This window comes from Sus scrofa, chromosome 1, assembly GCF_054392235.1.
Source record: "Sus scrofa isolate SSC_HxYL_T2T_F1_AM1 chromosome 1, Sscrofa_HxYL_maternal_Yorkshire_Landrace_v2.0, whole genome shotgun sequence".
Classification (NCBI taxonomy): domain Eukaryota; kingdom Metazoa; phylum Chordata; class Mammalia; order Artiodactyla; family Suidae; genus Sus; species Sus scrofa.
Genome location: NC_139383.1, coordinates 5708847 through 5724651, shown reverse-complemented (window position 1 = coordinate 5724651; position 15805 = coordinate 5708847).

Below are 15805 nucleotides of genomic sequence, written 5' to 3'. Positions count from 1 at the left end.
AGTAAATATCAGGAGGGCCTCTAATAACTGTGGCAACCAAACGTAACCCCGCCTATCTCTGAATGTCCCTCAGTGAGGCAGTTCCTTCTTTACTTTGAGAAACGTCACTGTAGTCTCTCCCACCTAAACCAACAGACCTTGTCTTCACATTCCACTATCCCTCTTCTCTGCATAAAACAATGCACTGCAAATTTCTTACAGTCCTGCTCCCCAGGTTTTTACTTTGCATTCTTTTGGAAACCCACCCTGGAAGACTGCTCCTGGTAGCATCTCCACATTTCTGATTCAACGGTCATTTTCATGTTCCAGCATTTGGGCATTCAGATGCGGGGAGCCGAGGAGATGCAGAGACTCGAAAAAAGGACCTTGCCTGACAGCAGAAAAACCTGAAGGCAGGTTCCCAACCAAGGAAGGGAGCTCACCTGAACGGTACAAGCCGAAGGTGGGCTTCTGGTCAGGATGAAAGCCTGCCTGCACGGTACAAGCCGAGGGCAGGCCTCAGGTTACACAGCTCTCACTTTGATGCTGATGGGGAAGAATGGGGGCTTTCCTGGGAAAACAATTTCCATGTTTGCGCTGGAGAACATGGATTGTTGCTCGGGTGACCTAGTCTTTCCTGTTGTTTTATTCGTTATTCAGTTTCCCTCAGTCTTTCCTGATTATTTACTTCTTATTCTTATTTCCCATTCTTATTTTCCTGTGGTGATTTGTGATTTAACAAAGTTACAACAATAATATAACAAGAATTTCATCCTGAAGGACTTTCCCCTATTTAAATCCAACTTAGTTAAAACATAGTGTTTATCTATTAACTAGTTATATAGTAAACTTTAGAGTTAGGATCTTAATGAGGTTCATAAAAGTTAGACATATATTATCCAAAAAACCTAGCTGTGAGTTTTGTCTTTGATTTTAAAAGCTTTTAAGTGATAGCTAGTTTAGTTAAGCTGGTTTATATTTACTTACACTCTCTCCCTGCCATAACGCTTTGAAGATAAGCACCAGTCTACAAACAAGGTTTGTGAATGCCAAATTCTTGTGTCTATGGCCTCTTCAAAGTACTCACTAAGTTAAGTTAAGATAGAGATCTTAAAACATGATGCACATGCTATACCATGTAATAGTTAACCAATGTACTTTTAACACTGTGATGTAATCTGTAGTGAAAAACTGTCTATATCATCAACCACTGTTGCCAATAAAGTTTGAGCAGTCCAGCGCCCTGAAAGAAGGGACAAAGAGGCTGTCTCCGACGCAAAAGCCGACGTCTGTCCATCTTCTTCAGGAAAGTGTACACTCCTTGGCCGCCGGAGCTGGCCTCCGACATTCAGAGACATTCAGTAAGGTTCTTGTTCTGACAACATGCCTGTTCCTCTTGGCATCTGCCACTGGGCCCTGCTGGTTTCCCCCATCAACATAGGACGCTTCCTTAGATTCATCCACCAGGTTCTCTTTTTTATTGTTTGACCTACTGATTGATTTTAGAGTGGCCAGGGGTCTGCTTGAACCCTCTTATTCTCTGAGTGTCTTCCCAGGGTTGTACTGTCTAGGCTGCACATCTTACAATTCTTGAGCAATTTAACATATTTCAACGGAAAATTTTCATTTAACATGATTTTTACTTCATACTCTTATTTTAAAAGCAACTCTCTCACAATCTTCTACCTCAGACCAACGGCAGAAACGTGGGAGTCCATGGAGTTGTCTAATTATGAGGACCAGTTCCTTCACTCCTCAAGTTATACAATTTGTCACAGCTACCATGCTGAACATGTACTTAAAACTTTCACATAGGAATTTCAAAATACATACACAAAGGTAAAATTAACCTCTCACAAATCACACAGCATACACTCGGGATTCAGAAAGCAAAATCTGTTTTATTTATTTATATATATTTTTGCTTTTAGGGCCACACCTGCAGAATATGGAGGTTCCCAGGCTAGGAGGAGAACTGGAGCTACAGCTGCTAGCCTACACCTCAGCCACAGCAAGACAGGATCTGAGCTGCATCTGGGACATACACCACAGCTCACAGCAATGCCGGATCCTTAACCCACTAAGCAAGGCCAGGAATCAAACCCGCAACCTCATGATCAAACCCACAACCTCATGGTTCCTAGTTGGATTCGGTTCTGCTGTGCCATGAAGGGAACTCCAGTAAAATTTGTTTTAATCTTAATTTCCTGCATTTATAATTTAAACCATTCAGAATATTAGACAGTTTTCATAGCTGTACTAGTAAAAAGTTTTAATATACTTCAAATCATCAAAAATTAGTTTAAGAAACCATCACAAAAGAATATGAAGGTGTATTCATATATAGATATATATGTGTGTAGACACACGTGTGTATATATCCAAGTTAACAAGACTACTGTGTATGTGTGAGTATATATATAAATATATATACATACATAATGTATATTCATATATAAATTAGTCAATGACATGTTAATATTAGTCTAAGAAATAATTACAAAGATATATGTATATATGTATATATGTAGACACAGTATATTACACATATGTATATATCTGCATACATGTATTTTTACACATACATATTCATATACAGTATTCTATAAACATAGATAAAAGAATTATTAAATTGTGTACTTTATTGTGTGTTTTAAACTTGAACTTTTTTTTTTTTTTGGTCTTTTGTCTTTTTAGGGCCGCACCTGTGGCATATGGAGGTTCCCAGGCTAGGGATTGACTTGGAGCTACAGCTGCCAGCCTACACCACAGCCACAGCAATGCAGGATCCAAGCCACATCTGTGACCTACAACTCACAGCAACACCAGATCTTTGACCCACTGAGTGAGGCCAGGGATCAAACCCACATCCTCATGGATCCTAGCTGGGTTCATTAACTCTTCTTTCTGATAAGAAATTTTATTTAGTCTCCTCACTCTCACTATCACAGTGTTAAACAGATAGATGCCAGGACTTTTGCTTTTTGTCATGACTGAGTAACATGTCAGATCAACTCCCTGAAGAAAACAGCTATAATATCTGGACTTTTTATAAAAACCAGACACTTGAAAGCACAGAAGAGTGAAAAAAAAAAAAAAAAAAAAAAGGAGTAGGAAGATTCTGGTAGGGATTACATGCCAGGAGAAAGTCATACAAGGTCACTTTCACAGCTTTTAGTTTGCAACCAGGTACAGTCAGGTTGGCACGAAGGGCTGCAGGCACACTGGTGGCAAAAACAATCGTTCTGGCCTAAAGAAGCAAAATATTGAATCTGGAAAAACTTGTCTCTGAGAAGAGCCAGGAAAATCCCAGAAGGAAAAGAGTTGAAAAGAGAATCCTAAAATGTGTCTTCCCACGTATCTGAATGACTCATGAATCATGAAGGCATCTAACACCCTCAAAGCATCTGAGGAAAAGAAAAGATCTTCTCAAAGAGATGGAGTTTAACTCTCCACCCTTTAAACGCGCACTTCAAAAAGGGACTTCCTTCCAAAAAGCACAGTGTGGGGAAGGGGGACAAGGGAAACTTCACAGTGGAAAAAGCTGAGGACCTACGTTAGGTAGGTGGTCACGGCGCACGTGAACAGTGGCAGGCCATACTGATGATGTATACCCTTCATCTGATGTGATGAGGATGGCATTTTATCCCGGGGGGCCTCCTCCCAAAACACACAACCCCAGCCTAATCGCAAGAGAAGCATCAGAAAAAGGCCAACTGAGGAAAAGTCCAAAAAAATCCGACTAGGACTCTTTAAAACTTTCCAGGTCATCAAACACAGAAACTGTCACTATCAAGAGGAGGCTAAGGAAACATGGGAACTAAATGGAACATGATATGATAGATGGGATCCTAGAAAAGTTAAAAGATCATTTGGTAAAAAAAACAAAAAAAAAACAACGAAGTTTGAACCTAGGTTAATAATAATGTATCAACATTGGTACATTAATTATAACAAACATAGTATAATAATGTAAGATGTAAAAAAATGGGGAAGCTGAGTGTACAGTATTTGGGAACTTCCTGAACTATCTTTGCAATTTTTCTCTAAAGATAAAGCTGTTTTAATAAAAGTTTACTGAAAAAAAAAAATTCTTATCTGATTCCACAGTTGCTGCCCAAAGAACATATTTTTTCAGTTCAAATCCAACCAAAATAATTGCCTCATAAAAAAAGAAACAAATGTCATAAAAAAATGACAGAATCAAGATTTTTCCAAAAATTACATTCTTAATATCTGGGATACAATTAAAAAATTACCCAGTATTTGAAAGAACCAGGAAAACAAACAAACAAACAAAAAAAGCACATTTTCAGGAGAAAAGAACATTAACTGAGAAAAACCCTGAGGTAACTTTAATTTTATAACTAGTATACAGAATTTTAAAGTGGTAGTATTACCATCATCAGTGAGATAAAACAAAAATATTCTTGCAATGAATGGAAAGATAGAGTAGATGAGCGGAAAAAAAAAAAACCACAGTAATAAGAATCAACTGGAAATTCTAGAACTAAAAGTACAATACCTGGAATAAATATTTACTGATGGATTTAGTAATAAAATGGGGATAAGAGAGGAAAATATTAATGAGGAATAGAGAGAAAGGAGTTTTTAATGTAAAAGTGAGCAGACCTCAGGGACCTGGATCTGCTAATATTGAAAGGTCTAACATATATGTAATTACAATGACAAAAGGAAAGAAGAGAAAATGGGACAGAAAAAAATATTTGAAGACATAATGGGACAGAAAAAATAATTGATGATGAATATTTGACCCAGAATTTTAAATGTGTGATAACAAAAATGTACATATTCAAGATGCTGAACAAACAAAAGCAAGATAAATATTAATAAGAGTGCATCAAGGCACATCAGAGTCAAATTATTGAAATCCAAAGATAAGCAACAAGTTTTGAAAGTAACAGGAAGAGATTCCTTCATATACAGACTTGAAATAATGTATTTAATTAACACATCATTAAAAACAATGGGGGTCAGAAGTAAAAATACAAGTCTTTAACATATCAAATTAAAAACAAAAACAAAGACATTGTTAAACACAGAATTCTATACCCAGTAAAAATATCTTTCAGGAATAAAGGCAAAATAAGGACATGTTAAGATGTAAGAAAACTAAGAAAATGCATCACAAGCAGGATCACTCTAAAAGAAATGCTAAAGGCAACTCTTTATTCTAAAAAGAAATGCTAGCAGATAGAAATGCAGATCCTCAGACAGGAATAAGACCATGAGAAATACTAAATGCTGGAGTAAATACAGAAAACAATTATATGGAGATTTTTTTGGATTTCTTCATCCTCATTGCTTTAACAATATAACTGTTTATATGAACTAAACTGATGCCCCCTCCAATTCATATGTTAAACCCATACCCCCCACACAATGGTATCTGGACATGAGATCTTAGGCAGATAGGTAGGTTTAGATAAGGTTGATTTAGTGTCTTTATACTATAAAAAGAGACCCCAGAGAGTTTGCTGTCTCTCCCTCTGCTGTGAGGATGCAGTAAGAAAGAGGCTGTCTACAAGCCAGGGAAAGGGCCCTCCCCAGAATGTGACCATGCTGGCACCCTGATCTCAGACTTCCAGCCTCCAGGACTGTGAGAAAATTAATTTCTGTTGTTTAAACCACCCGGTTTACTGGTAATTTCTTATAGTACTGAGCTAGGAAAACATTCAACTCAAAAGTTTTAAAGTTTCAGGGAGTTCCCGTTGTGGCTCAGTAGAAATGAACCCAACTAGCATCCATGGGATCCATGGGGATGTGGGTTCAATCTCTGGTCCTGGTCAGTGGGTTAAGGATCCGGTGTTGCTGTGGCTGTGGCACAGGTTGGCAGCTGTAGCTCCAATTTGACCCCTTGCCTGGGAACTTCCACATGCTGCTGGTGCAGCCCTAAAAAAAAAAAAAAAAAATTCATGAGGAGTCCAAAATACATACAAATATAATAACTATGACAACGACAGCCTAAAGAATGGGAAATGGATATCAACTATTTATTCTATATTTGGGGGGGGGGAACTGCTACAATTATTGTAACTCCTAGAGTAAAAATTAAAATGGATAGAAATATTAAGCCAAAAAGCAAATAAAAATTACAATGGAATCCTACAAAATCTTAAACCCCCTAGAATCAAAAAATGAGTAACAGAGGCACAGAAATGGAAGAGTAAATAGAAAACATATAATGAAATGCTAGACCCAAATTCAAGGGTAGCAATAATTACACTAAATTAAAATAAATACTGAAATTAAAAGGCAGAGACTGTCAGAGAGCACAGAACAAAGTGGACCTAACTATGTACTTTACGCAAGAGCAGCATTTTAAATAGAAAGACAAAAATAGTTCGAAGGTAAATGAATTTTTTTAAAAGCCAAGCAAAATAATTAAAAGAAGTCAGGAAGGCAATAAACTATCACATGGATTGAAAGACAAAATTATTATGAAAAAATAAAGAGGTCTGAGACTGTGTTGTCTTCACTTTAGGTGAGAGGGAAGGCTCAAAAGTCACACTCTGCAGCCTCCATCCCTTCTTGTGTTTGAGTTGGGAGATGTGCCTGATGCCCCATCTAGCCAGGCTTGGAGTGGATGGGTCTCCCACTACTCCCAGCCTCCCAGGATAGACACAGAAAACAAAGTGAGCCCTTCCTACCCTCCTCAGTGGGTAAGAGACCCGGAGACAGAGGCAGGAAAAGCTGTAAGCAAGGACTTTATTTATGGTCTCCAGTCAACCGCTGTGCTTCTTTTTTTTTTTTTTTGTCTTTTGTCTTTTTGTTGTTGTTGTTATTGTTGCTATTTCTTGGGCCGCTCCCGCGGCATATGGAGGTTCCCAGGCTAGGGGTCGAATCGGAGCTGTAGCCACCGGCCTACGCCAGAGCCACAGCAACGCGGGATCCGAGCCGCGTCTGCAACCTACACCACAGCTCACGGCAACGCCGGATCCTTAACCCACTGAGCAAGGGCAGGGACCGAACCCGCAACCTCATGGTTCTTAGTCGGATTCGTTAACCACTGCGCCACGACGGGAACTCCGCTGTGCTTCTTTGACAAAGGCATACCCAGTGGATTTCGCATTAGTCCTTCTTTCTCTCTGTCTCTTTTCTTGTTTTTGCCCCAATCCTAATTTTTGTTCTCTTATTAATTTTATTTTGCAGAAGTGACATTACTGGAAGTGGAGAGTGGGGGGAAGGAAAAATGTAATTAAGGCCCTACTGTATCACACAGGGAGGTCTGGTCAAAGTTCTGTAATAACTTCTATGGGAAAAAAAGAATGGGTATATGTACATATGTGTGCATATATAGATGATTCACTTCACTGTAAACCTGAAGCTAACACAACATTGTAAATTAACTATACCCCAATAACATAAAATGAGAATCAACATAACAAGACGTGTGTGTTGTGGCTAAGACCATGAACTCTGGAACCACCTGCTGAGATTCAAAGCCTAGGACTGACCCTTATCAATTGTGTAACCACGTCAGACAGTTTCTGGTCCTCAGTTTATTCTATATAAAATAACAATAGTACTTGCCTCATAAACTGGTTGTGAGAATTAAATGAATTAATCCACGGAAAGTATTTAGAAAAATGCCTCGCACATTGTAAATTTTAACAATTATTAGTTCTTATCTAAGGCCCAATATGTGGCTTAAAAAAATTGTGGTACTTTGTCAACTGTACAGTATTAATGTTTAGGAAACTAAAAATTCTACCTTTTATTTTCTCTCAGTAAGAAAGGTTTTCCCGATGGAGTTCTATCTCACTATGCTTTAGAGTACATTGTAATTGATCTAAAGTGACTTTAGGATACTGATAATGATAGCTTACGTTTGGATAGAGCTTTCAGTTTTCAAAGTGCTTTTATAGACATTATCTCAGTTAATCTTCACAATAGCTCTGAAAGACAATTGTAACAGCATTTACTACTCCTACTTTTAAAATGAATAAACCGATGTACAAGAAGGAAAAGCAGCTTGCGGAAAGGAGTAGGAACTAGAACCTGTGTCCTGAACCCTCTCCTTTAGATCAGTGAGTTTCACACAGGACTGGACGTTACCCCGGAGGGGCGTCTCCTAACCTCACTACCTTAAAACTGACGTGTCAGAAAACGTGCCGGTGGCTGACGTGTCATTGAATAGTCTTTTGTCCCACCTTCTCTTCAAAAACCCACGTTTTACCATTTTACAAAAGAAAGCCATGTCATTCGCTCTTCCCCAATTTCTCTATGCCACATTAACACAGGGCATCAAAAAAGGACCACTTGAATTATTGGTGACTGAGAAGTTTGGGGGTGGGGGTTGTTTTTGTTTTGTTTTTGCTTTTTAGGGCGTCATACATGGGATATGGAAATTCACAGACCAGGGGTTGAATCAGAGCTGTAGCTGCCAGCCTCCACCACAGAATCCAAGCCGCATTTGCAACCTACACCACAGCTCATGGAAAGGCTGGATCCTTAACCCACTGAGAGAGGCTGGAGATTGTACCTGCATCCTCAGGAATACTAGTCGGGTTTGTTACCCCCGAGCCACAACGGGAGCTCCCTGAGAAGTCTCTCTAACCGAGGTCCCATTAACCTGCAGTAGAGCTTCACTTCTTACACAATAAGGTGAAAGGGGGCTTTAGGAACAGTGTATTTTTAGCCGCTTCTCACTGTCATCAGCATTGGGTTGAGGTTGGTTGTTAGGAATTCAGAGTAAAGAGGGACAAAGATGTGTTTCAAAGTGATGCATAAAGAAATTTAAAGCAAAAATAATCCATTGTTATTACTTGTGTTAGTTGGTTATAAAGTCACCACAAACAGTGAATTAGTGTCTACTGAACCCGTACTCACAGGAGAAATACAGGGTTAGGCTCCTGTGAGCCTTTGGTCATGATTTCACCAACCTATCAATACGTAGCCTTGTTTTATTGTGTGCCTGTTCAAAGACACTTCATTTTATGTACATATAGTTGATTCGTTAACATTGAACTCATGGCCAACCGCAGTCAAACTCAGATCGGACCCAAATGTCTCTAATACACACATTTCTCCGTGAGGCACGTCACAGCCTTCTTCCACTGAGGACACTGAACGGCATTTCAGCACTAGGCCGGGGGGCGGGGAACGGGGCATTTTATTTTTTATTTTTATTTTTGTCTTTTTGCTATTTCTTTGGGTCGCTCCTGCGGCATATGGAGGTTCCCAGGCTAGGGGTCCAATCGGAGCAGGAGCCACCGGCCTACGCCAGAGACACAGCAACGCGGGATCCGAGTCACATCTGCAACCTACACCACAGCTCATGGCAACGCCGGATCGTTAACCCACTGAGCAAGGGCAGGGACCGAACCCGCAACCTCATGGTTCCTAGTCGGGTTCGTTAACCACTGCGCCACGACAGGAACTCCGGAACGGGACATTTTAAACAGCAAAATCACCAACAAAAAGCACAAAAATATGAAAACAGGCACTAAATAGACCACAAAAATGACACTTGCTGTCCCTATGAAAAATGAACCGGGAAAGCAGAGCAAGGCTTTGTTCTGTCTCAGCATGGAATCTGCACAGGGCGCCCAAGTTTTCACCACTCCCTGTAGGTCTGTGAATGACCAGGAAAACGCCACAGCCCTGATTGGAATGCTAGAATACAACACACTTTAATGTGCAGGTGAATTTGCAAATACAGAATCCACGAATAATGAGGGCTGACTGTATTACATCAGATAAAGTTCTGGGGGGGAAGGAAAGAAAAACAAGACTGAGAAAAAGAACCAACATAAAATTTCTGACTATTAAAAATAAGCTTCATGTGTATTACTAAAATGACGATCGTGCAAAAAAGATCATGAAAGTTTTAACCTTCCATTGGAAACAGTTTTTTTCAATGCACTTGTTTTATTATTTAAACCTTAATATAAACAATGTGACAATACTGTGACTATTTAAGCCTATAATTTTGGGGGGAGTTACTATTTTTGAAATTTCCTGGATCATTCAGGTAGCTATATTAAATGATTATAATTCTCTCCAGATTCCATTTGAAACCAAAATAAACACTTTAAATATATTCACCATTGACACATTTTATAATCACAATTTTATGTAAAATAATATTGTGGTATCGACTTGCTATAAATATAATCCTATAATAAAGGAGAGTCCTCAAAATTCCAATTTCTCTTTTTGAAGAATAGTTGATTAACAACGTTATGTTAGTTCCTAATATACAGCAAAGCCTGCAATAATTTTCTATCAACTTAAAGATGTGCAAGAAAGCATGTGATTTTCCAAAGTAAATATTTTTATGGTGTATTAAAACAGTTTGAGGATTACTGATATATAATGCTAATACAACATCACAATGAGGCTGATTAATACAAAGAAATAAAAACTAAACAAACTCCAAATTGAATGTCATCCTACTGAGAGTCAGTGGTGAAAACAAAGTAATCTAGTGATGTGGACACAAACTCGAGGCCACACTGTACTGCAGTTCCACGGTTTGTCTCTTTGTTCCTTGCGTGTTTCACTAGTGGAATATTTTTCAAATTTAATAATTCATTTATTCCTTTGCATAGAGACAATTTTCAAACAATTTAGCATTCTTCCTCTTTATTCTTTTTAGGGACGCACCCACCACATATGGCTCCAGCTGCCAGCCCATGCCCCAGCCACAGTAACGTGGGATGTGAGCCTTATCTGCACCCTACACCACAGCTCATGGCAACACTGGATCCTTAACCCACTGAGTGAGGGCAGAGATGGAATCTAATATATGGCACAAATGAACCTTTCCACAGAAAAAAAAATCATGGACTTGGAGAACAGACTTGTAGTTGTCAAGGGAGAGAGGGAGGGAGTGGGATAGACTGGGAATTTAGGGTTAATAGATGCAAACTACTGCATTTGGAATGGATAAGTAGTGAGATCCTGCTGGATAGCACTGGGAACTATGTCTAGGCACTTATGATGGAGTGTGATAATGTGAGAAAAAGAATGTATACATGTATATGTGTCTGGGTCACCTTGCTGTACAGAGTTACCATACAACCCAGCAACTCTACTAGGCACAGACCCAAGAGAAATGAAGACATAAAGAACCTCGGAGTTCCCGTCGTGGCGCAGTGGTTAACGAATCCGACTAGGAACCATGAGGTTGCGGGTTCGGTCCCTGCCCTTGCTCAGTGGGTTAACGATCCGGCGTTGCCGTGAGCTGTGGTGTAGGTTGCAGACGCGGCTCGGATCCCGCGTTGCTGTGGCTCTGGCGTAGGCCGGTGGCTACAGCTCCAATTCAACCCCTAGCCTGGGAACCTCCATATGCCGCAGGAGCGGCCCAAGAAATAGCAACAACAACAACAACAACAACAACAACAACAACAACAACAACAAAAAAAAAAAAAAGAACCTGTACACGAATGTTCATATCAGCCTCATTTTAACAGCCAAGGCGAATCAGTTAATAAATGCATATGGGCATATCTATGGTATATTCATACAATGAAATATCTTTCAGTAATGCAGAAGGGATGAAGTCCTGATTCACACTACGGCATGAATGAAACTTAAATGCTAAGTACAAGAAGCCAGATATTACAAACGACATATTATAGATTCCATTCAGATGAAATGTGCAGAACAGGCAAATCTATAGACACTGAACATCTACTAGAGGTCGACTAGGATGGCAGTGGAGGGTACTGGGGGAGAAAGGGGAGTTATTGCTAAAGGGCAAGCTTTATTTTGGGGTGATAAAATATCCTAAAATTGATTGTGGCAAGAGTTGCAGGATTCTGCAAATATGCTAATGACCACTGAATTTAAACTTTAAATGGATGAAACTTATCAAATGTGAATTATATCTCAGTAAAGCTTTCTCCCCACAACACCATCCAAAATATTTCTATATATTTCATCACTTATTAAAGTACTTGGCAAGGGACAGTTAGTATTTTGGAAATAAGAAAATGTGTGCCTTCACTTCACTTTAAGTGGCTTTCTTTCCTATTTTTATCCATTTAGAGAAGCCTGCAATTATGGGGAAAAACTATAAAATTTATAAACATCATCTTTTGCATTGGGGTATTTATTTTATAATGTAGTAAGTTTTCTTGTTAAATATCCCAGTTTCTGTGCCTAGAAGTGCTTTAAGGACCCAAACTAGTGCTAATGGTATGAAAAAAGAGAGACATATATTTCAACATTAATACAGAAACTCCAATTTGCACATATTATTAACACTATTCTAATTTCCATATGCTCTAATGTCAGTATAAGATTTAGAACAAGTTGCTGGTGACATTAAAATTCATTCATTCATACTTTCAACAAATATTTACTGAATAAGTAACTATGTGTTAGGCACAGTGCTAGAAACGGATGTCACAAAAATGAATAACAGCCTGAGGGCCGAGATGATAAAGCAGAATTATGCACTACAATGTGCTTATGTTATATTAGGCATTATACCATGTGCAATATATTGAATGCTTTGGGAACAGAGAAGAAGGAGTAGCTAAAGGTTAGAGGAGTTCAAAATCTTTCAGAGTTAAGGGAAAATCTATGGCAGAGAGAGAAAAATAAAGGATTTCCAGGTAAAGTTTTTTCCCCCCACAGGTAAATGTCATAGTTTGCTAATCGCTGTTTTAGGGGGAAAAAAACCAAAGTGTTTTCATTAGCCATAAGGATATGGATGGATATATTTGCAATAGTGAACAGATAACAGTAAGGATCTCAATTTTGAGAACTCTGGGGGGGGGGGTGTTTCTTAAAATTTTTAACAGAGTAACTTTCCTACTGCACAAAGGAACAATCTTTCAATATTCAGACAATATGTTACAATCTGGGGATCACATATTCCAAAAGGAATATGTCAAGAGCGCCATGTTCATATTCTGAGTTATACGATATTCTAAAAGTTGTTTCATGATTATGAACTTCACACCTGAGGCCAACATCTGGTTTACAAATGTCCACTGTTAAGTTGGCCATCAGATGTGTGATCGTACATGGTTTCTCACAAAGGCATCTCTGGTTCAACAATGCAGACTGATATACAGCTGACGCTTTAACAGCTTGGGGGCTGGGGTGCCGACCCTCTCATCAGTTTAAAATCCACATACAACTTATAGTTGGCCTCCAAATAGGCAGTTCCTCAGTATCCATGGTGTCTCAGAATCTGGGGTCCTGCATCTGCGGATTCAACCAACTGAAAATCATGTAGTATCGTAGCATTTACCATTGAACAAATCTGCTTGTAAGAGGGCCCACCCAGTTCAAATCCATGTTGTCCAAGGGTCAACTGTAATTATCCAAAACATCAGGCCCCCTTCACTTCAACTTGACTTTTATGACAAATTTATGTGTGTATATACATATAAATACATAGACACACACAGCCTCTCCTCTAGTATCTGCTTTAGTGGTTAAAAAGCTAATGTGCATCTTGTCCTCTCATCACACACAGTTGTTCTGTAAGAACAACTATGTGCTCTGATAGATGGCCAATTAACTTCCAAATTTTAACAGTTACAGAAAATATTATAGGTCCAAGAGACCATTTTAAAGCTAAATACCTGAGGTTCAAGATAAGGAGTCAATGAAAACTTTAGTCCAGTAAGTTAAAACTAATCTTTGAACATGTTAGTATATGCTTTGATGTGAAGTCTCTGCAAGAGGGTATTAAAGCATTTAACTCTCCATTATTAAATGTTGGTAACACTCTGAACCTATTTCAAATGACTGCTCTTCAGGAACTACAAGAAACATTACGGTAAATATTATTTAAAGCAAAAAGTTTTCCATTAAATCAGTATAGTAGTAATGTATGCCATAAAAAAGAACTCAACTCAAATCTTTCTCTTGGGAGATCATTCTCCATTGGGTCCTTGGTGTTCCTACCATCTTGCCTCCCTCACCTCCATGCTGGACAGTCTTTTCATGGGTCTTTGTATAGTAAACCTCTGGATCAAAGGGAAGATATGCTTACTATCTTTTATAAAAGACTTAGGTTCCCTGACTTTTGGGTTCCTCTCCTTTAATGCTACTCACTACATGTGCAGGTGTCACCTGGCCCTCTTCATGTGGCCCTATGGAGATTGCTATGGGGAGAATGGATATTTTAAAAATACTAATTCTCCTAATCCATTAGCATGGATTACCTTTCCATTTATTTGTACCTTCAATTTCTTTCATATTTGTCTTTTATCAACCCTCCACAGTCCCACAGACTTACATGGATGTGTATTTTCAATATCTAAAAAAGGAATAAACTCAACATGCAACATATTTGTCAAGTACTAAATCCAAACCCATACTTCATGCCTGTGAGACTTAGTTCCTCATTTATAAAATGGAAGAATAATACCTATTACCAAACTTTAGGGGGACTAAAATGTGATGTGTATTTATAGTACCCAACCTAGCACTGCCTGGTACAGAGAAAGGACAATACAGGAACTCAGAGAAAGAGTCTGATTTTGCTCAACAAAATACAGGAACTCAGAGAAAGAGTCTGATTTTGCTCAACAAAAATCTTGAATAGTGAATGAAATGAATTTGGATTAAGGATTCAGTTTGGTACCTAAACGTATTAAAATGTTACATGTCAATTATATATCTCAATTAAAAAAAATCAGTCCTAGAGAGGGAATGCTGTGATGTGTGCCAAGTTTGGGGCAGTGAAAAAGCACCAATTACATAACATAAGAGAGGTGAAAATCCATCATTAAAAGAGAAGGGGAAGATGCCTGTAAAATTTGGAGACATACAAGCAGAGAAGTAAAGATGGCTATCCCAGTGTGGGAAGGCATGCCCCCATTTATCCCTCAGTGCCTGGCCCCTTCCCCCCACCCCAGAAGTCAGTCCTTTTGTACTAGGTGCCCAACAAAACAGGATGTCCTTAGGACCAAGTGGAAGGACATGCAAATACTACTAATAACAGGCTTGCACTTGATGATCACCACAGGTTGGGATTTACTGAAACTACTACAAAAGAGCTGCACCCAATAATAGGTTAAAAATAATCTGCAACATAATGGCAGCAAAATACACTTGTCCATGATTATACCTGGCTCCTCTCCAACCTGGATAGAAGGTAAATGAAATTACAGGTGATCCTATTTTATTTCCTTCACTCTTCCGTATTTCTTGCTGTGCTTTTAAAAGGAGGAAAATGCCTCCAAATTAACTTAATTTTAAACTTAAAAATCAGTTTCTTGATAATAGAAAAACCTACATTAATTAAATAGAACAAAAATTCTATCATCCTTTATTTTTTGGTGAGAAAACTGAAACAGGAGATTATCTTAGACAAGCCAGGTGTCCCTGTTTTGGCTCAGTCATGTGTGTGCCAGAGCCTTTTCAGGCCGCACATCAAAAAATCATGTAATTTATAGTTTTCAGTTCTTTATGATCAGAGGGAGGGAACGAAGGGGTGGCGCAGAGTGGAAAGGGAAGAAATATTTCAAGAAACTTTATAAAGGAAAAAAGGTAACTTCTAGGTTTCTTCATTAGCCTGGAAAACGAGGTAGAAGGTAAAATAGCGTGGGGCAGTTTGGCTTGTGTGGCTCTGCATCTGTGTAAGCTGTGGGGAACGGTGGGACAAGGGACGCAGTGCATTAACTGCAATGACCGACCAGCATCCGCCCAACGCTTAGATTTCACTTCCTCCACTTCATCGCAAATGATGACTTTAGACCTTGTCTTACTAAGTTACGGTTCTTATAAATTTGTATGTCCACTGTAATTTGAAAGTAGAGATGAAATTAGATATTAAGATGAAATTAGGATTAAGTTTCTGGTCTTTTCTACATCTAAAGGAATGATCACT